Source organism: Puma concolor, chromosome A3 (genome assembly GCF_028749965.1).
Source record: "Puma concolor isolate L17-30 chromosome A3, mPumCon1.1.hap2, whole genome shotgun sequence".
NCBI classification, from domain to species: Eukaryota; Metazoa; Chordata; class Mammalia; order Carnivora; family Felidae; genus Puma; species Puma concolor.
Window position 1 is genome coordinate 53702208 of NC_141669.1, and position 26027 is coordinate 53728234.

General features: G+C 42.7%; 1 pseudogene; it reads right to left on the reverse strand.

Moving 5' to 3' along the window:
* Window positions 1-22525, reverse strand: part of LOC112869671 (ARL14 effector protein-like) — a 77633-nt pseudogene extending 55108 nt beyond the window's left edge.
* Window positions 22526-26027: the final 3502 nt, after the last annotated feature.

Genomic DNA, 26027 nt, shown 5'->3' on the forward strand with positions numbered 1-26027 from the left:
AAAGACACATGCCACATAAGGATGAAGTTTAATGCTCAAATATGGTAATGAGTTTGTTTATAACCATTTTTATATCTTCCTTTATAATGGCAGTGTATTTGTATGTTTGTCAGATGCCTTTCTTAGGCCAAAGCTCAGCTCCCTCCCACTTCCCCACTTTCCCTGGTTTGATTCTCTCACAGTTGCTACCACATTAAGAAAGGAGAAAAGGCATGGTGACCCTGTGTAGTTAACTGGTAGCTCAAGCCCTCCATTAACCCCCCAAGTTCTCCTCCCTCTGGGAAGGGAGAGGAGGGTTAGCCATGGAATCCATCGTGATCCATTTGTGGACAATGAAAATGACTCCTTCCTCACTCTTGCCTGGGTAAAAATAAATTCACAGAGAGATGGAGAGGACCCGAAGTGGGGTGTGCAGTAAGAAGGCTTAGAGACGAAGAGATTTGCAAGAATCGGCAGTTCTGAGCAAAGCCCCCAGCTGCTGAGAGAAAGGGCTCGTCCTGACCATTTCTCATCTGGGGCTACACTTAGGATATTCATGTTTATTATTTGCACCACCTGCTAGGGACTAAATTGTGTCCCCCCCAAAATTCATATGTCGAAGCCCTAACCCCCAATGTGACTGTGGAGATGGGGCCTTTAGGAGGTAATTAAGGTTGAATGAGGTCATAAGGATGGGGCCCTGATTCTACAGGATTAGTGTTCTTATAAGAAAAGACACTGGAGAAGTCACTTTCTTTCTCCTTGTAAATACTCAGAGGGAAGGCCTTGTGAGGACAAAACAGCCATCTACCACCAGTAAGAGAGGCCTCATCAGAAACCCACCATCCTAGACCTTGATCTTGAAATTCTCAACCCACAGAGCAGTGAGAAAATTAACTTCTGTCATATTTTGTGATGGTGGCCTGAGTAGACTAAGATATCACCCCTTATGTTCTTAAAGAACCTGTGAGTTTTTCTTAAAAAATTGTACATCTATCCTTATTTCATTTAAAAACATTATGTGGGTTGGGGCGGCTGGGTGGCTGAGTTGGTTAAGTGTCTGACTCTTGGTTTCAGCTCAGGTCATGATCTCACGGTTTGTGAGTTCAAGCCCCACATCAGGCTCTGTGCTGACATTGCGGAGCCTGCTTGGGATTCTCTCTCTCCCTCTCCCTCTCTGCCCCTCCCTGACTCACTCTCTCTGTCTCTCTCCCAAAAATAAATAAATTTTAAAACATTTTTAAATAAAAATAAAAACTTTATATGGGTCCTTTCAAGAGCAACAGTTTTTAATTATTTGATTTTATAAAATCAAATAAACTAAGACATTTTTTCAAGCACTTACTATGTGCCAGATACATTATGTGAAGCTCTGGAGGCATAAAGATAAATAAGACACAGCCTCTGGCTCAGAGAGCTTATCATCTGGTGCTGGGAGGACCAGTGTTCTCAAATAGGGGCTAATGCCTGAGCTAGGTCCTAGGCTGACCCAGCCAAAGTCTGGGGAGCTGAGGCTCAGCAAAATGAGCCTTGATTTAGAACAGTCTGGAAATTCAATTTCTGATAATTCTGCTCCTAGAAATGTCAGGGCTGCCCTGTGAGCCTCTATTGGCAGGTTTGGGAGATGTGGAGCCCAGGAAGAGAGGAGAGGGCAGTCAGTGGCCATCAAAGACTTAGAAAACCTTTCTGCTTCTCACACATCCATTCACCCTGTGCCCCAGCAGGTGAGTAGGACCACCCACACCAAACCCACACCCTCTCGGCCACCCAGCGCCTTCCTCTGGCTCCCTCTGTTCTGCCCACCTCCAGAAACCATCTGTGCCCAGAAGCACGTTCCCTGGGATTTTTAAACCTAGTTTGCATTTCAAGAGGAAGTTAAGTTGCATTCCTCGATTGACTTTATATTTACCTCTTCCACTGGCTGGCGCCAAGCTGCTGGAGCCCTCTGGACAATAAGCCTCTTCTCTTTGAAACAGGAAGTGTCATTTGACCCAGCCTAAAAGAGTGGTCCTTCTTGGAGCCTCCTGGAGGAGTGCCACCCAGGATTGGCTCTGGTGCCTCCGTCTGCCTCCTCCACCCCCTCCTTGACCTGAGGGGGCCGTAGGGTGGGATCAGGTAGTCTCTGAGGAAGCAGGGGATGGGGACCCAGGAGTAATCCTTACTTAAAACTTTCCTATAGTTAGAAATGGAAAAACTGGGTCATGTTTGCTAGAGAAAGACCAGTGTTTTGGTCTCTACCACTTTTAATCTAAAATAAAGTAAATGATAATGGGGCACCTCTGTGGCTCAGTTGGTGAAGTGTCCAACTTTTAAATTCGGTTCAGGTCATGATCTCACAGTTTGTAAGTTCAAGCCTCACATCCGGGCTCTGCGCTGATGGCATGGAGCCTGTTTGGGTCTCTCTCTCTCTCTCTCTCTCTCTCTCTCTCACTCTCTCCCTCCCCCTCTCTCCCTCTCTCTCTGCCCCTCCTCCACTCACACTCTCTCTTGCTCTCTCTCTTAAAATAAATAATAATTTTTTAACTTAAAAAAAATAAAACAAATGATAAAAATATTGTAATGTAATTATAGATTGTCTGTTCCCCAAGCTGTGAGTTTTTCCAGGACAGCAACCAGGTCTTACTCATTTCGAATCTCCAAGGACAGAATTCTGAGTGGCCTGGAGAATGAACATATTAAGGCAGGAAGGAAAGATGGAAGGAAGGGAGGAAGGGAGGGAGGAAAGATTCAGTGGGGCAACTTCTCTCCATTTCTCTAAATAATTTTAAGTTATGATAGACTGAGAATTTAGATGTTCTTCTATCCAGTCCAGGTTACACAATGCCCTGGGACATACATGCAAAGTTACTTGGCTAAAGTACAGAATATTTGTATTATTTCCCCAGGGGTGCCCAAGGCAAGGTTGCAGAACTGAGATAAGAAAATTCAGAAAGACACCTCAAAGCTGTCAGTTCTCACCACTGTTAGTTTGCTCTTGAAATCAGATTGACAGGAAAAGATCAGTGAAGTTGGCTTTGTTTCACTGAACAGGTTGCTCAGTACAAACAGACTATTTCACATAAAATGGTCTAATTACATTTCAATGAACCTTCTATGACATATTCAAGCAGCCCAATTTGCCTTCTCTCTTGGGAAGGTATTATATATGAAAACAGTTTTGTCAGATTGTAATGCTCTATAAAAATGTCAGCTAATTAATTTTTCTTTTTAGTGTGTTTTTTTTTTACATTGTAGACAAGGCTAGAGTCCATGTGCAATATAGAACAGTAGGTAGCTTCAAGTATCTTTGAAGTCACACAGATCTTAGGTTCAAATCCAGACTCTACCTTAATCGTCATGTGACCCTAAGCTAGTTAATTTCTATGAGCTTTAATTTCTTCTTCTGTAAAATTACGTCACAAGAGGTAGTGGGCAGCAGACATAACACACGTAAGTTCCCAACAGAGCACCTGGCCCAAAGTAACTGCTCAAAAACATCAGCTAATTAATAATAAATAATAACAATTAATAATAAAAACATAATAAGTATTAGCTATTACTAATCAGTTTATTACATGTAGGGAAGTTAAACTCTTTTGAGGAAGATAAGATGTCTGATCCTTTCACCCAGACAAGCTGGGGCCTGGGATATTGAACAAAGTTGTAGCTTTGTGTCCACCCCCCCCCCATCCATCCCCCAACCCAGAAAATCTACTGCCAGGCAGCCTCTCCAGGAGATTCAGCAACACAAAGACATTGTACAGAGAGGAGAAGACTCTGAGTTTGAGAAGGCTGAAGGGATACCATCAGAACCAGATGAACTCAAAAGCTTCCAAGTAGAAAGTAGAAGAAGAAGGAGAAGAAGAAGAAGAAGAAGAAGAAGAAGAAGAAGAAGAAGAAGATGATTAAGGAAATTTGAGACCCCAGAAGAAAGGTTGCAACTTTCTCTTACTTCCTTTTACTACTAGAGTCTTCATTTACCTGTGGCTAGGAATTCATAAAAGCACCACCAGGGCCCAGATCTCTTCCCCATCTTTCTCCAACCCAGTGTTGTACTAGTAAGTGTTTAACAACCAGCTTGGGTGGGATGGCCTTTGGCATATAAATTTTACTGATATAAAGGATGTCTAGTACATAATTTACAAATAATAGTAAAATATACAATACTTTTTATTGTGAATACCATAGAGCCAAAGGCTTTCACTGATTTTTAACAACCTCTTGTATGGATAGACAACCTAAGATCACAGTTGGCAAATGAGTATAGATCTGAATGATTGTGGGTTCATATTTCATTTATAGTAACAAGTGAGTTATTCATTATAATACTAGAAGAATATTTCCTCATTTGTGTGCCATTCCCAATATAACAGCTACAGATATGATACACTTATAAATTCAATCTTTATTATTAATATTTTCTCCATCACCTCAAGTTCCAGAATCATTGTATTTGTATCTTCACTGAGAATATTCTTTCCTCAGATATCCACATGGCCAGCCCCCTCACTTCCTTTACACCTTTACTGAAAAGTAACTTTTTTAATATAGCCTTCACTGCCAACCCTACTAAGATTGCAATATCCCATATTCAAGCATACATAGATATGTTCAATCCTCCTTCTAGGCTTTATTGTTCTTCTTAGCATGTACCACTTCCTAACATTCTCTACATTTCACTTGCATATGTTAGTTATTCTGTCTCCCTTACTATACTATACTATAAGCTCCACAAGGATAAGGATTTTTGTCTGCTTTGTTCACTGTTGAGTCCCCAGTGCCTTGAACAGTGCCTGGTACATAATAGGTCTCAGGAAATATTTGCTGAGCAAATGAAAGAATGTAAGAACTCACACATCTAATCAATCTAATGAATCATCTGGCCTCACTGGTTCTACCTTCTAATAACATTCTTGTTCATCCTCTGGTCTCTATCTCACTGCCTCCACACCACTGCAGCGGGCTAGACATGGAGATGCACCACGTAGACCCCTCTTCAAGAAAGGACTTGTCCTGCCAACAGCTCCATATCAGCTGAAGAGAGCCACCATCCTAAGGCAGCCCAAACCCAAAGACTGACCAAGACAGGGGTGTAAATTCCTGGCCTTTCCATGCTAGTGAAGGACATCTGTCGAGCCAAATACACTCCAGAGCTTCCAGTGGGGTTGGCCATGGCTTTGTCATGCCTGTAGAGGGGAGGAAAACTTCTCCCTTCTTCCCTTCTAGTCTTTGGCTGATCTAATAATTAAATTGACATAAGACAGGTTAAGAAGAAAAAAATTTGGGGACACCTGGGTGGCTCAGTCGGTTGGGCATCCAACTTCAGCTCGGGTCATGGTCTGACAGTTTGTGGGTTCAAGCCCCACATCAGGCTCTGTGCTGACAGCTCAGAGCCTGGAGCCTGCTTCAGATTCTGTCTCCCTCTCTCTCTGCCCCTCCCCTGCTCGTGCTCTGTCTCTCTCTGTCCCAAAAATAAACACACATTTAAAAAAAAAAATTAAAAAAAAAGAAGAAAAAAAATTTAATTTCATATGTACAGGAACCCCAAACATATGAGGCTAAAGACAGTCAGACACTTGAGACTCATATGCTATCCTGAGCTAAAGAGAAGGGGGTGGGATTTGTGACTTCAGGTGAGACAGATCAGAAGCATTCGGGGTGTTATGGCCATAGTCAGGGAGGGTCTGGGACTTCAAAGGGGAGGAAGGCAATTCACAGGAAAATGGGAAGGGCAAAAGTTTGGTAAACAAATGTTTGCCATACCATGCAGATAAGTCTTTTTGATATAAAAGTTATCTCTGGTATTAGCCCTTTTCCTGGTACAGACTCTCTATTTAAATTCCTTTAGGTGGTTAAGGGAGAAGTGAAAAAAAAAAATAACAAACTCTCCCTGAGTCAACTGGGCCTTGATAACCTTCAGCTTACAACATCCACGTGCCACCGTGGCATGTTTTGGGTCACATATTTTGCTCCCCCTCACCTGCATTGCAGTTTGTCTTCTCTCTCTGCCCACTCCTCCTTTCTCTCCTCTCCTCCTTATGAAAGAATAAATGCCCTGCCCACCAAACTCATCCTAGAGTTTTCTTCTGGGACCCCAAAAGGCAGCAAACAACTACTGTCTCTCACCAGCGTAGTCCATTAACTGCCTCTCTGGTCTCCCCAGTAAGTCTTCCCTTCCAACCAGTCCCCCACCCCCACTGCAGCCAAAGAGATCTTTTCTAAACCCAACTCGACCCCATGCTTAAAACCTTCAGTAGTTTCCCATTGCTCTTAGCACACAGAAGCAAAACATAACCCAGAAGGCCAGGCATGGTCGAGTTCCTGCCCACCTCACCTGCCTCAGGCCCTGCCACTGTCCTGGCAATTGGTGCTCCATCCAGATAAGCCACTTTCTGATGTATCATAACCCTTCCCACTTCTGGATTTTACTCATGTGATTTCCCCTGCCTAGGCCAAGGGTTCTCAACTCTGGATGCACGTTAAATCCCCTGCATGCTAAATCTGCCTTTCTTTAAATCTCAATGCTCAGGCCACATCTAAGACCAAGCAGATCAGAATCTCTGAAGAAGCACCCAGGCTTCAGTATTTTTCAAAGCTCCCAGATGATTTCACAAAGCAGCCAAGATTAAGAACCACTGGCATAGAACCCTGCTACTCAAAATGAGGTTCCCAGGCCAATAGCTTTGTCATATGGGAGCTTTTTAGAAATGCAGAAATGTAGGCCCCATTCCAAAACCAAGATGTCTAAAAGACTGGGTGCACAGTAAAGTCAAGTGCTGGCCTAGAGCACAACCTCCCACCCTCACCTCACTTCACCTACTGACTCACACTCACCCTCTCAGTCTTACTTTCCCAGTGAAGCCTTCTCTCGCTTCCCCATCCTGACACAGTCGAGTCCCTGGGTGCTTTCCTGGCGCCCTGTGCTGCTTCATGGCTTTTATCACCACTGAGCTGCAGTCATTATGTAATGATTCTATGGATGTCTGGGTCCCCTGGTAGAAGGTGGGTTCCATTAAAGCAGGAATCAGTTCCACTTTGTCCATTATTATGCCGCCAGCACCAAGAAAGGTGCCCAACACATAGTAAGTCTTCAGTAAACATTTGTTAAATCTTTAAGTAGCTTCCAAGTCAGCTGGAGATCTCCCAAGTATTGCCCACTGCTGGAGGAGGAGGTGAAGAAGCGGCAGGGGTGAAAGCTTATTTGCTATGAAGAGAGGTGTTCTGAGGCTATGTGAGAAAATGCTTGGCAGCCCCTGGAGACTGAGAATCTCTGATAAATAGGTTGGTGCCAGACCTGAAGGACACAGGAGCTGTAAGGGATATAACGTATCACCTGGATGAGGCAGAATAGAAGTGGGTAAAGGAGGAAAGAGATGAAATCTAGAATGGTAGAGGATCAAGGGTGTTCAGTGACCAAGAGAAGATGAAGCACAGACAAGTACTAGTACATGTTAGACACACTGGACACTCCATCTTAGTATATTCATTGATCTCAGAATTTTATTCTCTCTCTCTCTCTCTCTCTCTCTCTCTCTCTCTCTCACACACACACACACACACACACCCTTTTGCATTGATAGAGTTCAGCATCCTCATCGCTCTCAGAATAGAAAGCTCTTGTTTTAGCAAAACCTGAGTCGAGCTGCAGAAATGTACCATCCTGAACCAGTGAAGACCCTGTGTTATAGTGGAGAAGTAGAACGTGATGTGCCACTGGTCTCAGGCATGGATGGAAAACAGAGCTCCTGAGCATAGAGTTCCCAGCTCCTTGGATGTCAGCAAAGTTGTGGGTACAGGGAATGAGCCAAAGGGGTCTCTCAAGCCTCTGGTAAGAGTAGGCTATCAGTGGTGGCCTCGAGATGGTGGTAATGGGCCTCCAAATGAGCTTCCCTTCTCCAATAAGGATTATTAGTTTGGAAAAACTGAAGGGTTGGAAGCAGTCGGCTGTATCAAGCAGGGCTTCTGAAAACCATGTCCACTGATCAGTTCATCCCACGCAAACTTCTAGACAAGAGGCTGGAATCCCACAGCATAGTAGCCAATAACCTCATCTTTCCCCTCCCAATCACCCTCAGCTTAAAGATTCACTCATGATTTATTCACTTATTTAGCAAATATTTCCTCAGTGTCTGTTATGCACACTGTGCTAACTCTGGGGACACAGTAGTGAAATTAAAGATCCTCCCCACTGTCTCAGAACTCAGAGACAAGGGAGATGGTTTTCAGACATTATTGAGAAGAGCCATCAACCATATCATCATATATAGACATATAATTTTGGTTTGTTTTTATTTACATAGCTGTGATCATACCATATGTACAAATATATTATTATACTTACTATTATTATATCTTATAATATGCATGTCCTTTGTTATTTTGAATTTTTATGAACATCACTTTTACGACACATAATTTACCACACAGTGGACATTTTATTTGGTCATCCTCTGAGTACAAGACATTCTGTCAATTTCAACTTATAATATTATACATAATATTTATAAAATATCTTTTGAGGCACCTGGGTGGCTCAGTCAGTTAAGCGACCGAGTCCTGATTTCAGCTCAAGTCATTATCTCACCATGGTGAGATCGAGCCCCACGTGGGGCTCTGTGCTGGGTATGGAGCCTGCTCAAGATTCTCTCTGTCCCTCCACCCTTCTCCCCTGTTTGCACTCTCTCTCTCCCTCTCTCTCTCTCTCTCTGTCTCTCTGATAAATAAATAAATAAATAAATAAATAAATAAATAAATAAACAAACAAACAAATAAATAAATATCTTTGTGCATAAAACTTCACTTAGATTTCCAGATTCGGGTTTGGGGTCAAAGGAGGAGAAAGAAAAAAAGTAACATTTGGGGGAAGCTCATGGTAGTCTTTTTTTTAAACATTTTTTAAATTTAAATTCTAGTTAATTAACATACAGGGCAATATTGGTTTCAGAAGTAGAATTCAGTGATTCATCACAATTACATATAACACCCAGTGCTCATCATAACAAGTGCCCTCCTTAATACCTATCACCCATCTAGCCCATCCCCCACCTCCCTCCTTCTATGAAAGTTCACGGTATTCTTAAATCTGCTGACATACTTTAGGACACAGCACAATTCCTCAAATTTTAGAAGACCACACCTTTGTAGGAGGCACATTTCATTCCCCAACCTGCCCCTGGAGTTTCTGGAGGAATTGCCACACCCACAGACAGTGGAAGGGGCAGATCCGTCCTCTGCCTCAAACAGACAAGTTGATTGGATCAGGTTTGAACACATGACTCAAAATCAGCCAGTCCATTGGCTGGCTAGAAACCAAACATATTTTTATCCTCATAAATACTAAACTAGGGGACCCAGACATCATAGAAAATCAATGGTACGTCTTTATGGAAAAAAGACATTAAATTAAAGTTAAGATGGCCAGTCTAGACCAGATACAAGATACATGAGCAGAAGCACTTGGTCAGAACGAAAAGGGAGAAAAGAGGGAGATGAGCCTAGAAAAGCAGAGAGGATGAAGGAGAGAGAGTGACCTTTGTTTCTGCCAGCATTCCAGTTCTTATCCCAGCCCGGCTCTATTTTCCACCTTATGTTCTGGGAGATACCCCCTGATCTCCCCCTCCACCCCCAAATAAATCCCACTTATCACTTGATCTAGCTTGAGTAGGTTTCTGTTCTTTTCAACCAAAAGATCATTGATTAAACAAACAACGTCAGTATTTCTTGCAGTCGGAGAGTATCAGAACTGGAAAGAGTCATACACAATAAACAAAGCCCTCCTCTACTCAGCAGTAGTCATGAGGACTGTGGGACTGACCCAGTCCCCAGATCCAAGAGCGGTCTGTAAGCCAGTCAGGCGAATCCCACTTATCTTCCCCGCAGTGGTAGATTCTCATATCTCCTAACAGTGATAGGCTCAGAAATGGGCATTTCACTTAAGATGGTCCAATCCAGAGCAAATAGTCCTCCTCTATTTGCTTGGGCCTGCTTTAACAACAACAAGAAGAGGGAGGAAGAGTAAGAGAAGAAGAGAACACCCTTCAATATTATGAAAGTAGCACATGTTTCCTGAGGAAAAAATTAAGTTCAGGAAAGGATGAAGAAATAAATAAAAATAGCCTCACTGGTAATCGGGAAAAGGCCAAAGAAAACCAATGAGACATCACTTTTCATTCATCAGACCCGCAATTTTTTCCTTATGATCAAGTGTTAATACAGTAGTGGAAAGCAGATACTTTAATACTGTAATGGGAATATCAATTATTACAGCCTGAGTGGAGGGCAAGTTTCAAGTACCTAATGAAATTTAAGATCTTAGGACCCAGTGTTCTATATATCTGCCTAGAAGAGACTATTGTTCCTGTGCCCAAGGAGTTGTGTTTAAGGATGTTGACTAAAGCATTGTTTGCAATAGTGGAAAATTAGAAAAAAACCTACATATCCATGAAGAAGGGACTAGCTACATCAATATAATAAAGCCATACTATTGACTAGCATGCTGTAATTAAGAGTGAAGCAGATCAATGTGTTATAATAACCAAGACATGTTGTTGAGTGAAAAATACAAGTTGAGGAAAGAAATGTGCAGTCCAATGTCATTCATGTTTTTACATAAGCCACCAACACAAAACAACCTGATTCTCATCTGTGTGTTCCTATATGTGTATGAATGCACAAAAAAAGCCCTAAAAGGAGCAATGGCCAAAGGGGGCTTTGTTACTCTTACCATAAAGTAGTAATTTTGTTCAAGAATGCAATAACATGTTAACTGTGTGATTTTACATTAATAAAATTAAGGTTTTAAAAATCTGTGTGCATATACATATACACAAAAGAAAACCTGGAAAATACCCAATGAACAAAGAAGCAAATAAAATAATCTCTAATCCCACTTTAACTGCTAACCCTCTGGAGCCCTTTTGGAAAGCGTCAGGGATTTGCTCAGTCCACTCAAAGCATGCCCAGCAGGCCATCAGCTGCCCTTCTGCCCACAAGGGAGCCTGGCACCATTCAATCCAGACTTCCTAATCCAAATAGCACCCTAGACTCTGCAAAGGTCATGGTGCCCACCCACTATTTGTAATTCAAATACACAGCACAAAATAAAATTCTGAATTTTCTCATGACTACTTCAGTGCTTTTTTTTTTTAAGCAGTGAATATCAAAATGTCTCCAAACCAATGCTCTCCCCTCCCTTTCTTTGTTTGGGTATGTGTTTTGTGTCCCTGCTTCTTGGTGCCCTGAACCCACTCACAGTGGGCCTGTTGACTAATCCCACACTGCTCCTCTCCCCACCCCCAAGAAGGCTGTGTTTGCAAAGACACACCCAGGTTGCCTGCCCCCACCCCACCCCACATCTATCCCTCCTGTTTCAGTCTTGCCATTGTGTCCCAGGCAAGTTGCAGAACAATGAATTCTTAGCAGATGATGATGTTGCCCTGTCTCCACGTTCTGAGCCAACCCCAGTTATGCCTGGCATCTGGGAGTCAGCATTTTGTAGGCTTCTGTGACATTTGAGAGTTCACATCCCACTTCTTCCAGCATTTGGAGAAGAGAAGGAAGGACAGAGGGCTGCTCTTGTCACCACCAATGAGCTCATCCTTCTCGGAGAAGCAATTAGAAAGCTGAATTTCACCCTATGAATCAGGAAGCTTGAACTCAGGAAAAAGCACACATTCCCCAGCTGCCTGACCCACCCGGCTGACCTTTCTATAAAAAGGAGAACTAGACTGAGGCCTCCTCCCTAGAATGAGATAAGTGACTAAACAAGGAAAGACAGTTTTGACAGAAACAAACCCTTCATGCCATCCACCTGAATCCTTTGATTTCTGTGTTCCTTCCAACCTCATTCTTTGGGTTGTGGCTCAAGTCACATATCTCTAGGAATGTTCCAAACTTCAATGCTGGGGGCCATCTAACACGCAGGGTTTCAGTTTCTCAACCTGCAAACTCTGTGATCCTAGGGCAAAATGTCCCTAAGCATTACCATCTCAAAAGCATGGCTATACAACTACTGCTAGATAAATGGCCCAAGGGGTCTGACTTGACCCCTCATCCATATTCACTCCACACTGAAGCCATTGAGTTGCCATCCATAGTCTTACAGGATAGTGGCCTGGTTGTGCTACCACAGGATCCTCAGAACGGAGAAGTCTCCATGTTGTTAGCCATCTGGTCTTTCAAACTCAGCTAACCATGACAAGCCTTCAGGGCAACTATCCTCCCATCCTTTAACAGGGCGAGACTGCTCCTGTTCTCTTACTAAATTATTGCTTTACATTTACTCAAGCATATCTCTGACTTTGCTTTTACTTTCCTTGGTGGGAATTTTGAAGATTTTGGCACCAGGTTTACAGGTTCTTCTCTCCCGGTTGGCCAGCAGCCATGGCCCTCCCCCTCTCTGCAAGGTGTCTGATTCATCCTTTGAGGCTTCATGAGACAGTTGTGAAGATTTTGCACTGATTCAGGTTCTGAGTTTGATTCAGGCTTCGAGTTTGCACCCCTGAGTGCAATAGCCTCTTTGCAGCTTTATAATAAATGGTCTGTGTTATTGTAAAGCACGGCATTGGCACACATTAATTCTAAATGATCCTCTGGCTCTTCTGTGGACTGTTGGTTGTTGTTCCAGATCTCCTCTTTTATGGTACTAAAATCACTAATGTTTGATAATATTAGAATATTCAAAAATCACAAGGAAAGAAAAGAAAGTTCTTGGGTTCTTGCTCTGTAATTGACTCTATTGATTTAAAGCTTGTGGAATGAAAGGCAACACTATGAAGACAATAAAAAGGTCAGTGGTTGCCAGGGATGAAGGAGGGGGGAAGAGATGAATAAGCAACACACAGAGAATTTTAAGGGCATTGAAAATACTCTGGATGATAATATAATGATAGGTATATATCATTATTATACATGTGTCCAAACCCATAGAATGTACAACACCATGAGTGAACCTTAATTCACTTGGGTGATTATGATGTGTCAAGGTAGACTTAACCCTTGGTAAAAAATGTACTACTCAGATTAGTGATGTTGATAACGGGCAAGACTATCCCTGAGTAAAGACAGGAACATATGGGAAATCTCTACATTCCTCTCAATCCTATTGTAAACTTAAAAACCACTCTAGAAATACTTGGGTGGCTCAGTCGGTTAAGCCACCAACTTCAGCTCCGATCATGATCTCACAGCTTGTGAGTTTGAGCCCCACATCGGTCTCTGTGCTGATAGCTCAGAGCCTGGAACCTGCTTCGGATTCTGTGTCTCCTTCTCTCTCTGCCACTCCCCCATTCACACTCTGTCTCTCTCTCAAAAATAAATAAACATCAAAAAAAAATTTTTTTAACTCTAAAAAAATTAAGGCTTAAAAAGAAAAAAGAAAAAAAAAAAAAAAAAAACTCTGGAAGAGATGTCTGCTGTCCATCTTGGCCTACCTAAAGAGCTTCCAGGAGGCTGCTCAGAGGTATAAATTCCAAACTTCTAGGAACCTTACCTCAGAGGCATTCTCCTTCATTCTCCATAAGGCCTTCATTTTGCTTCTTTTAATCTCCCTTTACTCTTCTTTGATTACCTCCACCCCTTTTTCTTCACTGGGACCCACTTTTCTCCTTTATTTCTCTTTTCATTTTTCTGCCCTTATTTGTCATGAACATTTTTGTCCTCAAAGAGGCTTAAATTATGTCCCAGCCTATATACTAGATTAGGATGGACCCTAAATCCAATGACTAATGTCCTTATGAGAAGAGGAGAGAACACACAGAGACACAGAAGAGAAGGGCATGTGAAGATGGAGGCACACCCAATGAAGACTGGAGTGATGCAGCCATGAGCCAAGGATACCAAGGATGGTCAGCAGCTACCAGAAGTAGGAGAGAGATATATAACAGATTTTTCCTCAGGGTTTCCAGAAGGAACCAACCCTGTCATCACCTTGATTTCTGACTTCTGGCTTGTCTAGAAAAGAATACATTTCTGGGGCACCTGGGTGGCTCAGTTGGTTGAGTGCCCAATTCTTGATTTCAGCTCAAGTCATGATTGCACAGTGGTGAGATAAAGCCCTGTGTGGGGGTCAGGCACTGGGTGAGGAACCTGCTTAAGATTCTCCCTCTCTCTCTGCCGCTCCTCAACTCGTGTGCATGCACACATGCACGCTCACTCTCTCTCAAAAAAAAAGAAAAAGAAAAAGAGAAGGAATAAATTTCCATTGTTTTAAGCCAAAAAAAAAATCAAATAAAGTCAACAGTGATTGATTAGGGTAATGGTTGCTCAACTTCGTGAATATACTAAAAAACATTGAAATGTATACTTTAAATGGATGAGTTATATAGTATGTGAACTATATCTCAATAAAGCTGCTATTGTTTTAGCTACTATTTTTTTTTTTAGTTTATTTATTTATTTTGAGAGAGACAGAAACAGTGCAAGTGGGGGAGGGGCAGAGAGAGAGAGAGAGAGAGAGACAAAGAATCCCAAGCAGGCTCCTCACTATCAGCATGGAGCCTAACATGGGGCTCAACCTCACAAAATCATGAGATCATGACCTAAGCCTAAACCAAGAGATGCTTAATGGATTGAGACATCCTGGTGCCCCATAGCTATTTTTTTAATGTGTCCTGACCCACCAGTAGCCTCCTTTTCTCCCACTTTCAGGACCAGTTTCAGAGGCTTCTGTATACATTCCTCATAGAGGTGTTTGCTCCACTCATGCTACTTGGGCTTCTACATCAATCCCAGTCCTAGGGCCTTCCCACCACATCCACTACCCCACCTTCTCCAGCCAGGCAGAAAGAGAGAGAGAGAGAAGCAGAGACAGAGGAGGAGGAAGAGGAGGAGGAGGCAGTGGATGGGGAAGAAACTGTTCAAAGAGAAAATACAGAAAATAATATAGCACATACCTACTGAGGAACATTTAGGTTGTTCCCACTTTTCCCCTCTACAAAGAAACACAATGGCCACTCTTGTGCACTAATGTGAGAGTGTCTCTAGAGCATAGACTAGAGTGAAAATGTTGGGTTATAAGGTATACATTCAACTCCCCTAGACACTGATTAAGTTATTCTTCAAAACAGTTGAAATAACTTACATTCCTACCAGCAATATGTAAGAATTCCCATTTACCCATATCCTCACCAGCCCTTAGTAGATCAGACTTTTTTTTTCTCAGCATGATGATTATAAAATATTATTTTAGGGGGCCTGGCTGCCTCGGGTAGAGAATGTGACTCTTGAGCTCAGGTTTGTGAGTTCAAGCTCCATGTTGGGCATGGAGCCTACTTAAAAAAAAATTTTTTTTTAGGGGCACCTGGGTAGCTCAGTAGGTTAAACATCCAACTTTGGCCCAGGTCGTGATCTCATGGTCCATGGGTTCGAGACCCACATCAGGCTCTGTGCTGATAGCTCAGAGCCTGGAGCCTGCTTCAGATTCTGTATCTCCCTCTCTCTCAGCCTCTCCCCTGCTTCCCCACTTGTTCTCTCTCTCTTTCTCTCTCTCTCAAAAATAAATAAATGTTAAAAAAATTTTTCAAGGGTATAAAAATTTTTTTAATAAAATAAAATGTTATCTTATTCTAGTGGCTATTTCTATGATTACCGGTGGAGTTAAGCATCTGTCAAAAAGATTATGGATATTCAGGTTCTTTCTCTATGAATCACCCATTTATATCCACTGCCAATTTTCTGCTGCATTATCTGTCTTTTACTTACTCATTTACAAATCTCTATATATCCTGGGTACTTATTATGTGTCATTATATGCATTGCTGACATCTTCACTCAGTCTATAGCTTGTCTTTTAACTTTGGTTATGTTTCAGTATTTGCCAGTTTTAATTTTAATATTATCAAATTGGTTCATGGGAATTTTGGGATTTATTTGAGAAATCTATCTCTATTCTACAAAAGTATTCTTCTGTGTTTCTTTTTAAAGTTTTGCACATTTCGTTTACATTGGTCTTTATATGGGATTTACCTTATATGTGCTATGAGGAAGGGATTTAATTTTATTTTTCTCAATGGAGAACCATTATAGAGAGAATCTGAGTATATTTATTGAATAGTCCATTATTCCCTATAATTCATAATACTTCACCATTAAATTCAAGTTCCCATATATAGATGGAGACCTCAGAAACTCATCCTTCTCCAAAACTTGCAATTTTAATTTCTATAGATTTATGATAAGTCTTAGTAACTTAGGGCCAATATTCCCACCATATTTTTCTTCAAAATTCTTAGTTTGTCTTGATTCTTTAACTCTTTAATATTAATTTTGTTGAATTTCATGAAAATCCTACTCAAAGATCGACTTGAATTACATTAAATTTGTAATTTATTATTTGGAAGAAAATTCTTCTCATTCATGAATGTAGTGTATCTCTCTATGTTGGTCTAGTTTCTCTCAAAAAACAGAAAAACAGGGGGTGTGTGTGTGTGTGTGTGTGTACAGAGATTACTTTTAAGGAATTAGCTCATACAATTGTAGGGTCTGGCAAGCCCAAAATCTGCAGGGCAGGCCAGCTGGAAATGCCAGCAGGAGTTGATGTCTTAAGTCCTAAGGCAGCCTGACGACAGAATTCCTTCCTCCACTGGGACCTCAATATCTCCTCTTTTTTGTTTTTTTTTGTTTTTTTGTTTTTTTGTTTTTTATTTGAGAGAGAGAGAGAGCATGAGAGAACAGGGGAGAGGGGCAGAGGAGAGAGACAGAGAGAAAGAATCTTAAGCAGGCTCCATGCTCGGCATGGAGCCCAACGCAGAGCTTGATCCCATGGCCCTGAGATCATTACCTGAGCCAAAATCGAGTCAGATGCTCAACTGACTGAGCCACCCAGGTGCCCCTCTTTTTTTTTTTCCCAAGTAAGCTCTACGCCCAATATAGTGCTTGAACTCATGATCCTGAAATCAAGAGTCGCATGCTTTACCAACTGAACCAGCCAGGCACCCCCTCAGTCCCTTCTCTTAAGGTCTTCAACTGATTAGATGAGGCCCACCCATATTATGGAAAGTAATGTGCTTTACTCAAAGTCTACTGACTTAAATGTTAATCTCATCTAAAAAACCCCTTCACAGTAACATCTAGACTGCTGTTTGACCAGTTAGGTACCATAGTCTAACCAAATTGACACAGAAAATTAACCTTTATACTTTCTGTATTTTTAGGTCTTCTTTTATGCTCTCCATAAAGGTTTTGCATATCTGTTTGTTAGATCTATTCCTGGACTTAAAGTTTTTGTTACTGTTGGAAATAGCATAAATATTTTTGAACATTGAATTGAAGCATAGCGTTCATATGATAAAGAGCACAAACCATAAATGTACAACTTGTTGAATTTTCACAAACTTAATACATATATAAAACTAGCAAACAGAAAACACAGAACTTTATCAACATCCTAGAAGCCTACTCTCTCCCAGGAGCTATCCACCCCCTTCCCAAGAGGGACCACTGTTCTGACATCTTTCTTTTTATTCAAGTATAATTAACATAGTATTCATTTCAGATGTACTATATGATTCAACATTTCTACACATTAGTGAGTGCTCATCACAACAAATGTACTTTTAATCCCCATCACCTATTTCACTCATCCCCCTACCCTCCTCCCCTCTGGCAACCACCAGTTTGTCTCTATATTTAAGAGCCTGTTTTCTTGTTTGTCCCTTTTTCATTTTGTTCTTCTTCTTCTTTTTAATGTAGTAAGCTCTATGCCCACCATGGGGCTTGAACTCATCACCCTGAGATCAAGAGTTGCATGCTCTACCAATTGAACAAGCCAGGTGCCCCTGTTTTTTTTTTAATGTTTATTTATTTTTGAGAGAGAGAGAGAGAGAGAGAGAGGGAGAGAGCGAGCAGGAGAGGGGCAGAGAGAGAGGGAGACACAGAATCTGAAGCAGGATCCAAGCTCTGAGCTGTCAGCGCAGAACCCAACATGGTACTCAAACTCACAAACCATGAGATCATGAGCTGAGCTGAAGTCAGATGCTTAACCAACTGAGCCACCCAGGGGCCCCCCTGTTTTGTTTTTTAAATTCCACACATGAGTAAAATCATATGGTATTTGTCTTTCTTTGACTTATTTCACTTAACATTATACCTTCTAGATCTTTCCATGTTGTTGCAAATGGCAAAATTTTCCGATGGCCGAGTTTTATATATATAAATATCACATCTTCTTTATCCATTCATCTATCAAGAGTCCACTGTCCTGACTTCTTTTTTTTATTATTTTTTTTAATGTTTGCTTATATATTTTTGGGAGACAGAGAGAGAGCACAAGTGAGGGAAGGGGCAGAGAGAGAGCGGGACACTGAATCTGAAGCAGACTCCAGGCTCTGAGCTGTCAGCACAGAACCCAACACAGGGCTTGAACCCATGAACTGTGAGATCATGACCTCAGCCGGAGTTGGACACTTAAACCAACCGAGCCACCCAGGCACCCCCCACTCTCCTGACTTCTAACACCATAATTAGTTTTACCTGGGTTGGGACTTTGTCTGAATCATATAAAGTATGCTATTTTTAATAACTGATATCTTTATCTTAACATTATATCCTATTGTGATTCTTGTTCTAAAGGGGTTTGGACCCTCAGAACAGACTGGAACACCTATTCATCACCTTTTGATTCCAGAACACATGCCTGGGCTTTTTGAGGAAGACCCTCCAATGACAGGATTTTAGGACTTTTGGGTGGGAGGAATACAGGGCAACATGAGTAATAAGGGGGGAGCGCTGCATAATTGCTTACAAAACCTCATTCTCCCACTCTCATGTTTCTAGGGCCCCCAGCAAAGGTCAGGGAAGGAATTCTTGGAGAACTCAGCAACATCTGAGGGACCCTCTAGGACTCCTAAAGCTGAGCAAGACATTTATAAAACTAGGACTAAGGCACAAAGGACTCAAAGGAAGAGTCTGAACTTAAAAGTGGGGGCATACCCAGCAGTATAATTGAGGAGAGTGTAATAAAGAGATGAGTTCCAATGATGTGAACAGAGGTAGGAGTACTGACAACACTGACTCCATCTTTGAGCTTCCACTGTTCATGTCCGCATAATGACCTCCCTCAGGGCGCTGTGTTCTAGGTCCCCTGGAGGTGAAGTATGCCCTACCCAGAACATGAATGTCTTGTTTCGATCTTCCCTAAAGTGACGCACAGAAGGCTTCACTTTAGATAACCAGTAGAGATGGGGCGTCTGGGTTGCTCAGTCAGTTAAGCATCTGACACTTGGTTTTGGCTCAGATCACGATCTCACAGTGAGTTTGAGCCCCACATTGGGCTCTGTGCTGACAGCACAGAGCATGCTTGGGATTCTCTCTCTCTCTCTCTCTCTCTCTCTCTCTCTCTCTCTCTCTGCCCCTCCCCTGCTCACTCTCTCTCAAAAATAAATAGACATTAAGAAAAATACTTTGCATAGCCAGTAGAGATGACTGGTACACAGAAGGTCCCACTTTAGATAACTACCCTGTGACCTCACTACCATGCCCCTTGCTCTATAAAAGCTGAGGATTAAGATCTGGACTTGGTGGAGAATAGCTGTGTACCATCTGGATTGCCCATCCAATTCCCCTGTCAATAAGCTACCCTGAATAAAATTCTGTAAATCGTATAGGAGGGCTTGCTTGTTTTGCTTTTCAGTCTCAAAGTGCCTTCTCAGTCTGGATGATACTTGATACGGACCTTCCTGCACCTTCGGACAAGATTAAAGGAAAGCAACAATCTTGTGCTTCACCCTGTAACTAGCAATTATGGGGAGCTGTTGTTGTCTCTAGACCTAGAGGAGAACAGGAGGGATGGTTGCTAGAATCAGAGAGATCCACAGCTATGGGAGAGAACTATCCAATGGGATCCCCAGCCTTCAGTAGAGAGAAGCAGCCATTGCCAACCCATGGCCCAGCCAGTCCCATTAAGCATTTAGCACCCTGCTCCTTTTTTTTTCTTTTTTTTTTTTATTTGGGGCACAGCACAAGTGGGGGAGGGGCATAAAGAGGGGGTCATAGGATCTGAAGCACACTCCGTGCTATCTCACAAACCTCGAGATCATGACCTGGCCAAAGTCAGACACTCAACTGACTGAGCCACCCAGGTGCCCCTAGCACCCTGCTTCTTAAAGCAGAGGCCCATTGATTGCAATAAACAAAGTTTTTAAAAATCGCTAAGGGCCCTCTACGTCTTTTTTTTTTTAAGTTTATTTATTTATTTTTGAGAGAGACAGATTGACCGTGAGCAGGGAAGGGGCAGAGAGACAGGGAGAGAGAGAGAATCCCAAGCAGGCTCCGCACTATTAGCATGGAGCCCAACTCAGGGCTCAAACCCATGAAACTGTGAGATCGTGACCTGAGCTAAAACCAAGAGTCGGATGCTTAACTCACTGAGCTACCCAGGCGCCCCAAGGGCCCTCTACTTCTTGACCCCATCCCTTGGTCCTAAGATTGGTTGAGTTCTTCTTACAGCCAAGGCAATCTGCAGGCTTATGTTCATTGGCCCACAGAGCTGTTTCAGTCATTTGTCCTGAGCAAGGCAAGGAAGAGCTAGGTTGGGTCTGACCTTGGTGTTCCTGGATCAGCTGAAAGAGGCCATCAAAATCTCCCCACCTGTCCTAACTCAAGCAGTTCTTGACTGATGAGCAATGCAAGTAAGGTGAGCACAGAGGGGTACATACGGTGATCAGGGTAAACGCAGGAGCAACAAGGAAACACAGAACCAAACCATCTAGACGGCCATCCAGCCTCTAGGCAGTGCAGGTGACACACTGGTGGGAAGTGTTAAGGAAGCCCTCCCTTTGGATATGACATACTGTGGGCTGCCTCGCCTGGGTCTCCTCCTGGGCCTGCCTTTCAGCTGGGCGCTAAGACCCCTCCTGGACACTGGCAGTCCCCTTTTCACCCAGAAGCAAGCCCTCTCCCTACAGCTGCAGCCACATTGGCCTCTGATTCTCCTCCCAGCTCTCCCGAATTGAAGTGATGGAGTAAGACACCATCTCCCTGACTCCCTTTTTGTATCACTCCCCAGAGATGAAATACCCAGGAATCTTGATTTTAAGAATTTAACTACTAATCATTATAGGATAAGAGGGAATACAAAAAATGATAAAAATGGGTATATGTTAAAAATATTCCAGAGTTAAACCACGTTCTTGAAGTCCTGGGGTTGAGACAGGAATTCTGACGATCTCTGAGATGGAAATAATAATAACAATATAGCAGATATGGGTGTTTAGGATTAGCAGGTACTTTGCATTCCATAAGTGCACAGAGTCAGTAGAATTAATCCTTTTTGGCAGATGAAAAAACGGAGGTTCAGCGTTATGTTCCTTGTTTAAGAGTACAAAGCTAGTTGGGGCACCTGGCTGGCTCAGACAGAGGAACATGCAACTCTTGATCTCGGGGTTGTAAGTTTGAGCCCCACATGGGATATAGAGATTACTTGAATAGATAAAACTTTAAAGGAAAGGGCGTACAAAGCTAGTTAGAACTGAGCACAAGGGCCACACTGTTTGCACTGCACTGCCCTGCCTTGGTGGACTTCATCTTCCACATTTACACATTTACTCCTGAAAAGGCAGATTTCACTATTTGCTCCTCTTCCCTTTAACTAGACCCAGAGCAAATGTCATCAGAACCCTTTCCTTCACACTGGTTCCTCTTCCTGGACTCAAAACAGAAACATGGTTGCTCTGTCTTGTCTCAAATAGGCAATTTGCCTTGTCAAGGGTCCCTGAGCTAAGTGATACCCCTTCTGTGAGCTCCTGGATGGACCTGGAATAAGCACATCCCTCTTTTCCTCACAGCCATAGTCTTTCCATGTATAGGTGAAGCAAGGAGCTCACCAAAGAAGAGGATAAAGCCTGCAAAAGGAATGATTTCTATTTCACATATTATTGGAAGGATAGAGTAATCTCTGTGAAAACTCTTAGCGCAGAATAGGTCCTAATTATGTGTGAGTTGAAACCAAACAGGCTTTTTGCTCATCTCTGACTGAAAACTCCCCCAAGCCACCATCTACCCCTTCCTCACTGCTCACTCTGGAAACAGAGGCTGTTTGAACCAGCTCAGCTAACCACCCCTTATCCCTCAACCTTGACCTCTTTCCTGTTTTATCAGTTTCTCCTTGTCTCTCTTGCTCTCTCTCTCAGAAGCAAGGGCCACCTTACTCTTCCAAGGCTAACCCTCCATCTGGACCTTGACCCCATCCCCTCTGGGCCAGATGTATCAATTACTCCTTTTTAGGCTGATTTCTCCTCACCTGTTTCCTTTCCCCACCTATGTACAAACTTAGTCTTGCCCAAGATTAGAAAGAAAGAAAGAAAAAGAGAGGAGAGAAGGACAGAAAGGGAAGAAGGAAGGAAGGAAGGAAGGAAGGAAGGAAGGAAGGAAGGAAGGAAGGAAGGAAGGAAGGACATCTTGACTCTGTCTCCCTCTCAAGTTTCTCCCCTTTACTCCTCCCTCCCATTACCACTGAATTCCTTATAACATCCTGCTCACTCCATTTCCTGCCAATGTCATCAGAAAAGTCACCGACAATTGCCATGTTGCCAAATCTGATGGCCTTTTGATTTTGCTGCCACACTAGACCCATAGTGCCACTCCTTCTTCCTGGCAAGTCTGTTCCAGCCCCTGTCACCATTCATTCCATTCTCCTCCTGCCCCTCTGACCGTCTCTCATCTTCTGAGTCTCCTTTGCTGCTTCCTCTTTAAATGCTAAATTTGCTTAGTTTCCTCTCCTTGGGCCCTTTCTCTTCTCACTTTATACGCTGTCCTGGGACAAGCTTACAATATTCTTCATTATTCTTCCAAATCATCATGTCTAGTCCCTGAGTACTAGAGGCATGGAGCCAGCCATGCTTTATTGAGAATAGTGGGTTCCATGAGGGTTCTAGGGGTGGCACTATCATACCCATAGCTTGGGCTTATGCCTCGTGACGTACAAGCACTTTATACTTAGCTGGCAAAGCAGACCATGCGCAAGGCCTTCTGTTAGGCACTGGGGTAAATGCGCACAGACCTGAGACCTTGCACGCAGGTCACCAGCTCTCCTCCTCCTTCTTTGCTGGGTTCCTTTACCCTGGGGTATCCACAAGGCCATACACACCCATCCTGGCCATCACATGTTCTATGCAACAGAAAGAATGATCAGTTCAAAAAGGATAAGCTGCTCCACTTTTGCCAACAACTCAAATTCCTTTTTCTCTTTTCCCAACATCCCACCCATCCTCCAAAGTGAAACAGATCGAACGTCACATGACAACAGTGCCCTCTAGAGGAATGCTTTTCAAATTGCAATGGTGCCCTCTATGTGGTATTGGCAGCACCAGTACCTTCCATCACACTGGCTCTTCTTCCAACATGACTTCGTCACTGCACCCATCAACAGGTGGAGTTCATGTTCTTTCATCGGCAGTTGGGGTGGGCTTGTGATTATGGAGGAAGTGACGTTATGTGACTAAGCTATCTTCTCCCTGGCTCTCAGCCTTGGAGCCCTGAGCTACCTCTAATGTAATCAGTTCAACTGCCCTGAAGCTGCCACGCTGGGAGGAAGCCCACACTAGCCCATGGGGAGACTACATGAGAAAGAGTCCAGCCCTACCCTCTCCCCGTCCAGTCACTAACGGACTACAACCACTTAGAGACCTAAGTCAGAACAGCCCTGCCAAGCCCTTCTCAAACTCCTGTACCACAGAAAACATGAGAGGTAATAAAACCATTGGTGCTGTTTTAAAACACTAACTTTTGGTGTAACTTGTTATGCAGCAATAGATCAACTAGAATAGTGGGTCATGAATTCAATTTGGTGTGTCATGACTGGTATGTCTAAAAACTAAGTAGAAGAGAACAGAACAGAACAGAAAATATAATAATAAAGGTCTAAGTATTGAGAAATTTTTTTCAATAACTGTGTGTGTTTGTATATGTTATACTGGATCAAGAAATAAAATGTATTTGTTCCCATGAGTCATATAAAATGCTTCAAGTCTTGAAAATCCAGACTATTAGTGCAATCCCAGAGGTTACAAAGACCAAAGCCCACTGAAGCTGATGTGATTGCAAGTGAGTCAAGAGCATGAGAGTTCTACGATCTTATGAGCACGTTACAGGTGAGCCCATTTAGCTTTACCACCCAGACTGGAAAGAGGTGATTCCCAATAAAAGGGTGTTTTAGGTGGTTCTCACATGTTTTTTTCTAGAATACTTAGTACCTTGATTCTCTCAGTAAATATTCTATTACATCAATAGGATATCTGAAACAGTATGATGACAGTTTCTCCACGAAACTCCTGTATCAGATTCACTTGAGGGCTTGTAAAAATTCAGGTCCCTAGGCCTCTGTTGCAACAGACAGGATCAGAGGCTTGAGGCCCAAGACTGCACCTCAACCCAGCTCCGCAGAGAATCATCTGCATACTAAAGTTTGAGATGTACTAAGTCACAGGGAGGATTGTCAGCGATGTATTTGAAATTCAAATTCCCTAGCAAATGAATTCCCGTATCACGCAAAGTCCTTTAAGCTAGTCAGAGTACTGAGAGGTCTCACTGTACCATGGAAGTAACTGGAAATGGCCCTGGTTGTCAAGAAACCTCATCTAAAATTCCTTTCAAGGGAGGGCCAAGCCTGGAACATCTTCATCTTTTAAAGAAGAGATTGTATGGGGAAGGGAGGGCAGGAGGAAGTGGAATAAAATACTATTTTTACTGCCCCTGAATTTAAAAATTCTAAAAAGAGTGTCTCTGTGTGTCTGTCTAGGTGTGTTCTGTAACATATATTACAATATATATACAACATATATTACAACATAATATACAACATATATTACAATATATATTCCATACATTGCTATTACATATGTTATGTATATTACAAAACACACTCAAACACACCCAGATATATTATAATAAATACCTTTTCTGTACATTATGATGTTTTGACCTCTTTCAAAAATCTTCCCTGCCGAGGAGAGACTGCCTTTCCCTGTGGCCCAGCCAGGAGCATACACTTGATATGGAAACTGAGCAATCACAGCCAGGCCTTATCTCCTCTGTCTGGCTGGAAGCAATCATTCCTTAATCATTCCAGAACCAGGTACAAAAAAATTGTCCTCCCACCCCAAGTAAGAGCAGATTTGGACTGATAAACTTTGCAAGGGTCGCTGTGCTTCAGCTCGAGAAGAGTAGGTCTTACAAGTTTTATCAGACTGTCCAGCGTGCGCCAGCATCTAGGGATCACCCCCTATAGCTTAGAGCGACTGAAACTATTCAAAGTAGCCAAAACTGTTCACCCTGCTCTGCCTTACTTTTCCCAAGGAAACCCCAATAAAGGCCCTGGGCTAAGTGCTTCCCTTGCTCCGGTCTCCTGACCACATCGATGTCTTTCCCATGAGACCCGGTAGGGTGTGCCGTGCTTCCTGTCTCTAGGACCTGTGAGTATAATCAGCTGTTTTCCCGAGACTTTCCTGTGTCCTCTTATGGCTGCACCTGATGGATTGTAGTCTCATAAAAGAATACAGTTCTGAGGCACCTGGGTGGCTCAGTCGATTAAGCATCCGACTTCAGCTCAGGTCATTATCTCACTGCTTGTGAGTTCGAGCTGAGCCCTACGTCAGGCTCAGTGATGACAGCTCGGAGCCTGAAGCCTACTTCAGATTCTGTCTCCATCTCTCTACCCCTCCCTTGTTCTCTAGCTCTCGCTCTCTCTCTCTCAAATATAAAAAGTCAAAAAACAAAAACCAAAAAAAAAATTTTAAAAGGAATACAAAACAGTGTTTGCATGTGTCTCTGTGCCTATGCCTGAGTGTGTCCACACACACACACACACACACACACACGCTTTACTTCAACTGATCTCAAGGTTCCCACTGGAGGGGAACCTATACGTTTTTTTCTTCTTTCATTCCCAGAGTTCCATCCCTACTAACATAGATTCACTGGACTGAAAGAAAATTTAGAGATCCTCCAACCCCGTGCTTCCTTAAGAACTTTAACAATAAAATGTTTTTTTTTTTTAATCATCATCCATTGACAGGGGCTCCTGGGTGGCTCAGTTGGCTGAGCGCCCGACTTCAGCTCAGGTCATGATCTCACAGTTC